Genomic DNA, 12,217 nt, shown 5'->3' on the forward strand with positions numbered 1-12,217 from the left:
TTCTTCTGCCACAAATTCCCCCAGCTGTGAGCCTTCCAACCTTGTAAGTATTCCTTTATATGTGGTTCAGAGTTCTGGGACCATCCCCTGAACCTGCTTGGTCGGGTATTCTGTGTTGTTGTTGGCGGAGCTCTCTGCTATATGTCCACCCGATCCGTCATCTTGCTTGTTCCCTCACGTCCTCTTTTGAATCTAGCTTGAGTTTTGGCATTTCCCTGTGGATTTACTGTTGCAGCCATTTAAAAATTATCTTCAGCAAAATTTGACTTGCGTGTGGTATTACTGAATGTTCTTGGTGCAGTGATGTAACAGAAGGCAGTAGAAGTTTGGTGAACTGGGATAAAATGCATCTCTCACTATTCAAGCAGCAACATAGCAGCTCAAGATTGGATTTAGGGAATTATTCTGCTTACTTTTCCCATAACATTGTATGAAAACTCTTAATAGATTTAGGATAAGCACTGGACTGTGGACCACAAGGTTGGTGGCTCAAGCCCACCAGTCACTCCGTGGAGAAAAATAAAGCTTTCTCCTCCCACAAAGATTTACAGCCTTGGAATCCCTATCGAGGGTCACTATGAGTTGGAACTGACATAGCACTTAACAACAACAACACACTTAAGAGTTCATGGCAATTCTGCATCTCTGAGAAGACATTGTTCCCTTAGCTTCATTCCTTCAGGGAACTGACAGCCCACGTTCCCTTTTAGAACAAACGAAGAGTATTCCATGTTCACATTCTCAGCAGATGGAGCATCTTGCCTTTCTCATCAATTCTCTGAAGTTTGTCCTTCCACCCCTGTTATGGTGCTGTAGGATCAGTAGTGGAATGCTAACCACAAGTTCAAACCTACCACTGCTCCTCAGAAACCCTATACAGGGTCACTATGAGTTGGAACTGACTCAACAACACTTACAACAACAACAACCCTTTCATTAGGAGTCCTGGTGTATTTTAAGTCCTTTTAGGATAAGTACTAGACTCTAACCACAAGTGGAAGTTCAAACCCACTAGAGAGATGTTCCTTCATAATACTATGCAGGGTCAGTATGTGTTGGAACTGACTTGAAGTCACTTATCAACAACAACAACACTTTCTTTTAGGACCCTTGGTGGTGTAGTGAGTTACACGTTGGCCTGCTAACCACAAGGTCAGCAGTTCAAGTCCACAAAGTGCAGGAGAAAGATGAGGCTCTCTGCTCCCATTAACACTTGTTGTTGTTAAGTGCCATCTAGTTGATTCTCACCCATAGCAACCCTATATAGAATTTCCAAGGAGCAGCTGGTGACTTTGCAATTCAAATGGCTTTGCGGTCTGATGCATTAGCCCACAGCGCCACACCAGGGCTCCTCCATTAACACATACAATCTCAGAAACTTTATACAGGGTCAGTAGGAGTCAGAACTTACTCAACGGCACTTAACAACAACAACAAATACCATGTCCAGAAAACTGTCCTTGGTTAACTTTGTCCTGCATGTCAGACACATTTTGTTGTTGTTAGGTACCATCGAGTTGGTTCCAATTCATATTATATGCAAAACACTGCCAGGTCCTATGCCATCCTCACAATCATTGCTATGCATGATCCCGTTGTTGCTGCCATGGATCAATCTTCTTTTTAGCTGACCCTCTACTTTACAAAGCATGGTGTCCTTCTCCAGGGACGTGATAATCTGTCTGAAGTAAGAGAGACAAAGTCTCACCATCCTGGCATCTAAGGAACATTCTAACTGTACTTCTTCCAACACAGACTTGATTATTCTTCTGGCAGTCCACGGTACTTTTAATATTCTTCTCCAACACCATATCTCAAATACATCGATTCTTCTATGGTCTTCCCTATTCAGTGTTCAACTTTCACACATATTTTTCTCTATAATTATTCTGTACTTATTGTTCTTTCTATTGTCACTACTCAAATGTGTGTTTGGGAATATATATTGCTTGCCCAAATGATTGTTAGAACTTCTCAAGGGCAAGAATTCTGTTGTCTCTATTGTTGCCCTTGATTGTCTAGTTAGATTCCAAGGCATGAGGGCAGGCAGACACTGAGCCTGTTTCACTCTCTGCTGCACATCCTGCACAGTCAGGGTGCATGGCAGATATTTGTTGAATGAAGGAGTTATTTGAAACGTGGTGATTGTTTGGGTATAAGAAAACAGAGTTGTATGAGGGATGAACTTTAGGTTCTAAACTTTGGCCCAAACTATCATTCTATTTAATAAAATATCCAGCTAAGTAAATGAAGTAGTTTTGAAATGTAACGCCAGATATCCACAAGGCCAGACAGATAATAAGTAAATGATTGAAAAGTAAAATAATGGGGGTGAAGAGACAAATCTCATGTGCAGAAGAATTTAAATTATGTAGATTCTCCACCCTCTATATAAATTAGAGGGGAAGGAACATAACTCTCCACTCCTTAAGTGTGGGCTGCCTGTAAGGACTTCCTTCCAAAGAGCAGTCTAGAAAGGGAGGAAAACGAGAGGGATTTAGCAGAAGAGAAATGCATCACCGTAGACAGGTGCTCCGGTTCAATGTGAGTCACTAGCATGAACTCTTGGTAGAATGTGATAAGAACAGCAGTTTACCTCTATGGTCTTTCTCCCCCAAAATCCATGTTGTTGTTATTGTTAGGTACTGTTGAGTCAATTCTGAGTGTGGTGACAGAATAGAACTGCCTCTTAGGGTTTTCCTGCATGTAATTTTTACAGAGAGTGTGGTAGCTCTCTGTGAACCGCAAGGTCTTCAGTTCGAGCCCACCAGCTGCTCAGCAAGAGAAAGATGAGGATTTCAGCTCCTGAGAAGATTTAAAGTCTTGAACACCTTATGGAGAGTTGCTATGAGTCACACTTGATGGCACTTAACAACACAATCTTTACAGATGCAAATCACTAGGTCTTTCCCCCACGGAGCAGCTGGGTGGGTTTAAACTACCAACTTTTTAGTTAGCAGCTGAGCTCTTAGGGGTCCTTCCCTCAAATCTAGATCTCCAGTCTGATCACAAGAAAAACATTCCATAATTTCCAACTGAGGGAAATTCTAAAATATACCTGATCAGTATACATTACCAACGTCAAAGTCTTCAAAAAGATGAAAAGTCTGAGGAATTGTCAGAGTCAAAACGTGACAGACAACTAAACGTAACGTGAAATCCAGGATGGGATCCTGGGACAGAAATGGGACGTTAGGTAAAAACTAAGAAAATATTAATGAACTATGGTGTCTAGTAAAATAAAACACATAAATATTTGCTCGTTATGTGTGAAATGCACCATATTAATGTGTTGTTTAGTGCCATTGAGTCGGTTCTGACTCATTGTGACCCTGTAGTATAGGGTTTCCAAGGAGTGGCTGGTGGGTTTGAGCCATCAACCTTGCAGTTAGCTTATTCTACAGCACTACACCAGGGTTCTTAATGCAAGGTGTTAATAATAGAAGAAACTGGGTAAGGGATATATGGACATGTGCTGTATTTTCTTCCAAAATTATAAATCTAAAACTGTTCCATGAAGAATGAAATTTAATTTTTAAAATAATTCAGCTAAGCATCTGACATCAAAATATAGTTGTGTCTGAGTCAACTGAATTGAGCACACATTTCGTTTTATTGTGATCACAACATCTACTTCAGTGTCAGTGGCACACCCAATATAACCATGATCCAGGCCCACTTCACATGAAGTCTCCACAGCAGAGAAAGAAAACCAGGATGTCATAAAGTCAAACATTGCTGTAACATTTGGATGACTAATTCTTTTTTTTTTTTTTTTCTCCTTTTTTACTATCTTATTGTGATAAAAAAAATATCTAACAAATACTTTGACATTTGAACCATTTTAGAGTGTGCAGTTTGTTATTTACAATCATTACAATGTTCAACTATGACCACTTCCTGTTGCTGAATGGTTTGAATCACCTTAAACCATCAGTCATCACTAAGTAATGACTCCCATTTTCCTCCCCCTCTCGTCCTTGATAACCTCTAATAAACTGTGGTCTCTATGTATTTGTCTTTTCTAGCTCTTTCGTATAATTGGGATAACACAGTATTTTATTTTGTATCAGATGTATTTCACTCAGTAAAAGGATTTTGAGATCCATCTATGTCATAGCATATATCCAAACGACATTTCTCATTAGAGATTAATAAGACAGCATTTTATGGATATACCATATCACTTTGTTTATCCAGCCATCTGTTGATGGGCATTTAGATAGCTTCTCTCTCTCTCTGACTCTTTAAAACTATTTTGACTAGTGTGCCAACGTGCATGGATGTACAGTATTTGTTGGAGTCATGGTTTCAATTCTTTTGTGTCCCTAAGAATGGAATTGCCGAGTTAGTCTATTCTTAACACAGTCTTCAGTCTGGATTCTGGATACAGAAAGTCCTCATAACTAGTCTCCAGCTAATAGCCCTGACCGTGAGCTTGGGCAGACTTTCTTATTTAAGTTCACCTTTGTGCTTTTTAAGTGTGTGTTAAGAAGGCAAGATGAGAAAACACACACAACTCTGGCCCACAGTCAACTGTCAGCATCTTTTTAACTGTGAGCTACCCTAATTCTGGATGCCTAGGGTCATAGAGAGAGTTTGCCATGCGGTGGTGGGGGAGAGCTGTTTTCAGAAATGATCCATAAATGAGAAGGCAAGGACTAGAGGGATTGGATTCATGCAGATTCTTATTTATGGTGTTAACCAGGAAACTTGGTCCCTCTTTGTAAAAAAAATAATCCCAGAGTCAGAGAATAGAATCTCAGCGTAGTTTAATTTCCTTTTTTCTTAGCATGAATGAGGTTAAGTATCGTCTCATATATTTACATTTCTGTGAGCTGACTAGTTGGTCTTATTCTTATTCACGTGTGGAAGCTATTTATAAGTCAAGCATATTATCTCCTGGTGAAATGTATAACAAATATTTTCCCCATTTGCTGTCTTCTAAGAGCTGTCTTAACATGGAATTTAGATTTATTAATCATTTGCTTTCTCTTGGATCCGTTTAAGCACTTTAGTGTTAAAATTGGAAGCAGTTGTTTTGCCTTTTGGTATGGACTTGGAGGAGAACTTTATATCGAGATACAAATGTAAATGTGATTTTGAGTCCTTTGATAAAGAATAAGTAGGCAGTCCTGGTGTGGCGCTGTGGGTTAATGTGCCAGACTGCAAAGCCGTTTGAACTGCAAGGTCAGTGGTTCAAGCTCACCAGTAGCTCCTCGGAAACCCTGTACAGGGTCTCACTATGGGTCAGAATCGACTCGACGGCACTTAACAACAACAACCTCCTTTGTAGGAGATTTACAGAACATCTGTTATATGATCCATCAATTATAAAATAATAGATTATAAAACAGAATAAAATAATACTGATAAATTTAAATATTTGCTGTACATAAACCTAGTTTTAGAACTCTGGCAAGAATCGAAAGCTTGTTTACTAAATAGATTTGGTAAAAACAACCAATCATAAATACCTCATGAATATAGTTTTCACAAGATTCTTTGGTCCCAAGAGCAAAAAGGAATCCTGCCTTAGTCTTAATAAAATTTTACTGAAAAATACACTACCCTTCTGGAATTAAACAAGCATCTGCTTGTTGCCTGAAATTTCACAGCACATGGGCATCAAGCTTTGTTCTCCAATGCTGGTAGGAGGTGCCTGGCTGAATCTTCATCAGAGCTTTGTAAACACATCACTCAGGACTGCGCTCCCCACAACTGTCTCGGCCAAACCTGAAGGGACAGAGCTGGCTACCAGAAGAGATCTCTCTTCTGATGGCCAACTGGGAAGTGACGGAGGTGCTAGGTGGTCACATTCAGACAGCTCACCTGTTTAGCTGGAATCCAGGGACCTCAGAGAAGTCCCCTGACATTGAACTTGGAGCTCTACTGAGTCAACACTCTATCACCCCAGGGAAGCGTTGTGAAGTGAATGTTTAGAAAACGGTTTTCTGCTGCTAAAAAATGTGTGGTTTATCATAACCATAAAAAATCTCAAATGATTGGGATTAGCCTTCTTTTCCTTTCCTGTGTGCCTTCAATTAGCTGTATAAAAGCAAAGCCATGGCTTTAGAACCAAAAATAGCTGAAGAAAAGTGACGCAGATTTCACTGAGATGAAAGCGTGGAATCCAGAAGCTTAATTAAAAGCAACTGAGAAACCAGTATTTGATACAGCATTTGCTCACCTGAAAAAATAAACCAAGAACTACAGCAAGCTTTACTGCAGGGCTGTGGGAAAAGGCTGAGGGGTATCACACGGGTCACAGGAAGGCCCGACTCTGCAAGAACACAGAACCTCACTGTTGCTTGATTCTGGGGGTCAGGGGGAGGTCAGCCAGTGGGTTGAGGCCAGTACCGCTGGGGACTCCCTGACAACAATCCATTAACAGGAGAAAAAATGAGCATCCTGTGGTGGCACTGGGAAAAGGATCCAGCCCCAACGTTTTGTCTTGTCTGCATTGAAAGGTACTTGATTAGCTAGACATAATGTTTCTCCCAGACATCTGGACTCCTCCTTCTTCTCACATCTCTTCCCTTCCTTGCTACCCCCAACGTCACCTTTCTTAAATTCAGAAGGTGTTTCTGTGCATTCAGCATATGGAGTGTTTTTGATGGCAGGAACCACCAAGGACTTGCTGAAAGACAGCCTGCCTTTACCAAGAGGAAAATCCTCCTGGTTTTCAGATAAATCAAGATCCAAGGTCAGTCGGGAGAGGAAAGAAATAAATGAATCCCTCTTTCATACACTGCATATTTTTACCCTACAAATCAGCTCTCTGAATGGAACCCTGGCAAACACACACAGCTGTAGTGAGTCCTGAAAGTGCAGTCACATGGTGTCCAAAATTTGAGTTGGAGGCAAGAGAAAGGACTTAGCCTAGTTTTCTTGGCCCTTGACTGCTGGGGGAGAAGCCCTTCATTATTTTCTTTTCCAAGTTTGATATTCATTACCTTGGGGTAGGATGGGAGTTAGGGATGGAAAGATGTATACGCTGTCGCAAAACAAGAGCAGTGGTTGGATCCTTGCACGGAAAGTTCAGCCCTGTTTTTAGAACACCCTGTCCAGGAGGCAAGGACTAGATGCTTTCCCGTCTATGGGGTCCCAGGCAGCTCTTTACTTTGCACTTTGCCAAATGGAATCCAGATCATAGTGATCCCACTGACACTGGGTCTTAGCTACTACCAAAAATTGCAGAATGGATGTCCAAAATGAAAGAAGCTAAGTGGTAGCCTAGATTCTCAAACTGAAAATTGTCTCTCAAGTTGGGTGGAGTGCCTTGCTGACATGACCTTTGCCATCACGAGTCAATTTGCCCAGATGGTACAGACAGGAGGGTCATCTCCGGGAAGTATGACGTATGGAGCAAAGGATTTACTGGATTATTGTGCCATTGGGACGAGGATGCCTGGTCAGTGAACACCAGGCTGTTGGTGAGAAAAAGTAACAAATCAAATGTTCAGAAAGTAACATTGATTTGGAATTCATGAATTTTAGTTTCTATAACATCAGTTATTCAATACTTTACAAGGCGTTCCAGGGAGGTTTTATATTAAGTATGGAAGACGTAGTGTTCATATCTAAGGAAGAAACTGTCTTAAGGTTACATGCTTACTTAAACATAGGAACATTCACAATTATTCCACAACCTTGTTCCTTTTCCTTCCTTCCTTCCTTCCCTCTTTCCTTTTTCTCCTAACATAGAGAATTCTCTTCTCTACATCTATCTCTTCCTGCTCCTATTTCTCCTAATGACACATTTCCATCTGAAATTCGTTATTGTTGTTAAGTGCCATCAAGACGATTTCGACTCATAGAAATCCTATGTATAACAGAACAAAACACTGCTCGGTCCTGGGCCATCCTCACAATTGCTGCTACGTTTGAGCCCATTGTTATTGCCACTGTGTCAATCCATTTTGTTGGGGGTCTTCCTCTTTTTCTCTGACCCTCCATTTGCCAATTAAGATATCCTTCTCTAGGGACTAGCCCTTCCTGATTACATTATCTGAAATATGAGAGATGAAGTCTAGCCATCCTGACTTCTGAGGAGCATTTTGGCTATAATTCATCCAAGACAGATTTGGTTGTTCTTCTGACATTCCATGGTACTTTTGATATTCTTCTCCAACTCCAGAATTCAAATGCATCTAGTCTTCTATGATCTGTCTTATGCATCGTCCAACTTTCACATGCATATGAAACCATGGCAAATACCAGGGCTTGAATCAGGTGCAACTTAGTCCTCAAACTGGTATCTTTGCTCTTGAACACACTAGAGAAGTTTTTTTTTTTTTTTTTTTATAGCAGATTCAGCTAATGCAGTACATCATTTGAGTCCTTGACTGCTGCTTCAGTGAGTGTTGATAGTGGATCCAGGCAAAATGAAGTCTTTGACAACTTCAATCTCTTCTCTATTTATCATGATGTTATCTATTGGTCCAGTAGTGAAGGCTGTTTTCCTTTACACTGAGTTACAATCCACACTAAAGGTTGTAGTCTTTGATCTTCATCAGAAAATGTTTTAAATCCTTTTCACTTCCAACAAGCAAGGTTATATCATCTGCATATCACAGGTTGATAATGAGTTTTTTTCCAATCCTGATGTCACATTCTTCTTCATATAATCCAACTCTCAGATTATTTGCTCAGCATACAGATTGAATAAGTGAAAAGATATCATGCTGATGCATACCTTTCTTGATTTGAAACCATTCAGTATCCCCTTGTTTTGTTCTAACAACTGTCTCTTGGTCTGTGAACTGGTTCTTTATGAGAAAAAAGCTAAGTGTCTGGAATGCTTGTTCTTCGCAATGCTATCCATAGTTTGTCTTGATCCACACAGTGAAATGCTTTTGCATAGTCAATAAAGCACAAGCAGGTATTCCCTGCTTTCAGTCAAGATCCATCTGATGTCAACAATAATATCCCTAGTTCCATGTCCTCTTCTGAATCCAACTTGAATTTCTGGCAATTCCATGTTGATGTACTGTTGCAACCATTTAAAAAATTATCTTCAGGAAAATTTTACTTGCATGCAATACTAAGAATACTGTTTGATGATTTCCACATTCTGCTGGATCACCTCTCTTTGGACTAGGCACCAAGATGGATCTCTTCCAATTGTTTGGCAAGGTAGCTGTATTCTGAATCTTTGTGCCTGCGGTTTGTTGAAAGATTTCATCAATTCCTGGAGCCTCGTTTTCCCTCCAATGCCTACAGTGCAGTGTGTGGACTTCTTCCTTCAATACCATCAGCTCTTCATCACCCACTACCTCTTGAAATGGTTGACTGTCAACATTTTCTCTTTGCTACAATGACTGTGTATTACTACCATCTTCTTTGATATTTTCTGCAGCATTCAATAGTTTGTTCATAGAATCCTTTAGCATTGAAAGTTGAGGTTGACAGTGAAGTTTTCTACACAGAAACCACAGCTGCCAGAGCCCTCTGGTTGTCGCCTCCAGCCCGGGGATCCAGATGCTGCTGCCAGCATGGTGCTGAGGATGGTGTCTAGCTGTCAGGGCTGGCTATGCCAGGGTGCCTCTGCCTGACGGGCAGATTGGAGCCAATGAGAATAATATTCATCAGCAGCTGGCCCCCTTCTATTGCTTTTCTGACCCTGGGCTACTTCTTCAAAATCAAGGAGACTAAGTCACCTGAAGTGGTGGAGGACTGGAATGCTTTTCCGTTGTGCTACAGTGACTTGAACTTGTGTATGTCAGAGAATGAAATGCTGACGCAACTCACCAACAACAGCACAGCTCTGCAGGGCACAGTGAGCAGTGGGCAGGCTGGGGCATCCACCCGCACCCTCCAGGCCCAGGAGGACTCCAGCCAATCAACATTTCAGTGGCTATCCCCCTGACCCTGGATTCTCTCTGAGGTGCCACAGGGTACTCTCGCCACAGCACCAACCTGTACTCGATCATCTTAGGGCACCAGGTCAGTGAGGATATCAACACTACCTTCACACTGCCTGCGCCCTAGAACACTGAGGACTGCACTCTCCATGGCCACTGAGAGCATGAGGTTATGGCCACAGCCTGCATGACCCTCACTGCTGTCCTTGGTGTGTTTCCTTCCATCGCACAGCCGCCACACTGTGTCCACGAACCATCCAGCAATACTAACAACACAAAATACACTCAAGACTACAACCCTTTCTGATGTTACAAAGGGGCCATGGGGAAAGTATGTTGTTGTTAAGTGCCATCGAGTCGGTTCCGACCCATAGCGACCCTGAACAGGGTTTCTGAGGCTGTAAATCTTTACGGGAGCAGAAAGCCTCATCTTTCTCCCGCGGAGCAGCTGGTAGTTTCGAACTGCTGACCTTGCAGTTCGCAGCCCGATTCGTAACCACTACGCTACCAGAGCTCCATCTAAACCCCAAGCTCAAGGACATTGTTCCAGATGACCGTCGTTCCCTAATAAAGCTGCACCCCATGCACACCAGCTCCTTCCTCTTCGTGATGGCAATAACCACGTTTTGCTATACCAGATCCCTCCCCTTTTGTGTTGCTGAGAGAGACAGAAAGAACTACATTGTCTGCTGAACCTGCCCCAGGCCTGGTCACTCTGTGAATACATTGTCTTGCAATGGTTATTCCAGAAAAAGACATTTCAAGTGCCTGTAACTGATTTGTACATATTTGTCAAAATTGATTCTAATTTAGTCCAATGATGCACATACTTCACTTCAGGTGCAGCTGGAACGTGCCAAACTCCCAGTGGCCTCGCCCCAGGTGTCTGTGGGTCTCAAGCCCTTAAAGTCGGCCCCTGATGCTGCCCTCAAGGTCACAGAGGCATTTTACTGCTGGTGGGGTTGAGATTTGCTGGGGTTCTGCCCAGTCTGTACAGAATTTTTAAACCAGTCTGCACCTTCCATATACGACAGTGCATTGGCAAAGCCATAGATCCATTTTGTGGATTGCATGTATTTATATCTGAAGAATCATAGTCATAGGAAAATATTTCTCTCTGTTTTGCTTGCAAAAAAATTTTGAAAGTAGAGGATTGAACTTTTTCTTCAGTTCTTTCAGCTTAAAAAATGCTGTGTGTTCTTTTCTTTTTCTAACTCCATATCTCTGCACATTTCATTGTAATACTTGACTTTGTCTTCTCAGCTGCCCTTTAATTTGTCTGTTCAGCTATTTTATTTCTTCCATTCACATTAGCTTCTCTACACTCAAAACAATTTTCAGAGTCTTTTCTGAACATCCATTTTGGTCTTTTCTTCTTTCCTGTATTTTTCATGATCTTTTGCTTTCTTCATGTGTGATGTTTTTGATGCCATCCCATAAGTCTTCTGGTCTTCAGTCATTAGTGTCTAATGTTCTTGAGATGGTCTCTAAATTCAGGTGGGATATATTCAGGTTCATAGTTTGTCTCTCATGGATTTGTCTTAATTTTCTTCAGCTTCAGCTTATTTTGCATTTGAGCAAGTAAGCTCTACAGTCTGCCCCTAGCCTTGTTTTGACCGATGATACGGATCTTTTCTACTCTTCCTTCTCAGAGATGTAGTTAGTTTGATTAGTGTTATTTTGTCTGGTAAGATTCATGTGTATAGTCACGTTTTAAGTTGTTTTAAAAGGCATTTGTAATGAGTAAATCATTGGTTTTGCAAAATTCTGTCATGAGATCTCCATCATCATTTCTCTCACCAAAGCCCCTTTTCCAACTACTGATCCTTCTTCTTTATTTCCAAATTTCACATTCAAGTTATCAATGCATCTTAACTACATTTTTTACCAATTTCATATGGAAGACTTTGTTATAATTCTTCAGTTTTATCATCACTGGCTTTAGTGGTTGGTGCATAAATTTGAGTAATAGTGGTATTAACTGGGCTTCCTTGTGTTGTTGTTGTTGTTAGGTGCCATCGAGTCAGTACCGACTCATAGTGACGTTATATACAACAGAACAAAACACTGCCCTGTCTTGGATCAACCTCACAAGCAATACTATGCCTGAACTCATCGCTACTACAACTGTACCAATCCATCTTGTTAGGGGTCTTCCTCTTGTTCTCTGACCCTCTGCTTTATCAAACATGATGTCCTTCTCCAGTGACTGGTTCCTCTTGATAACATGTCCAAAGTATGAGAGACGAAGTTTGGCTATTTTGGTTTCCAAGGAGTACTCTGGCTGCACTTCTTCCAACACAGATTGGTTTGTTCTTTTGGCAGTCCATGGTACTTTTAATATTCTCTTC

At 41.3% G+C, this 12,217-nt stretch overlaps 1 pseudogene; it reads left to right on the plus strand.

The window, feature by feature from the left end:
* The first annotated feature begins 9,535 nt into the window (after window positions 1-9,535).
* LOC102822104 lies at window positions 9,536-10,559 on the plus strand (annotated as a pseudogene).
* Window positions 10,560-12,217: the final 1,658 nt, after the last annotated feature.

Source organism: Chrysochloris asiatica, unplaced genomic scaffold, assembly GCF_000296735.1.
Source record: "Chrysochloris asiatica unplaced genomic scaffold, ChrAsi1.0 scaffold00144, whole genome shotgun sequence".
Taxonomy (NCBI): domain Eukaryota; kingdom Metazoa; phylum Chordata; class Mammalia; order Afrosoricida; family Chrysochloridae; genus Chrysochloris; species Chrysochloris asiatica.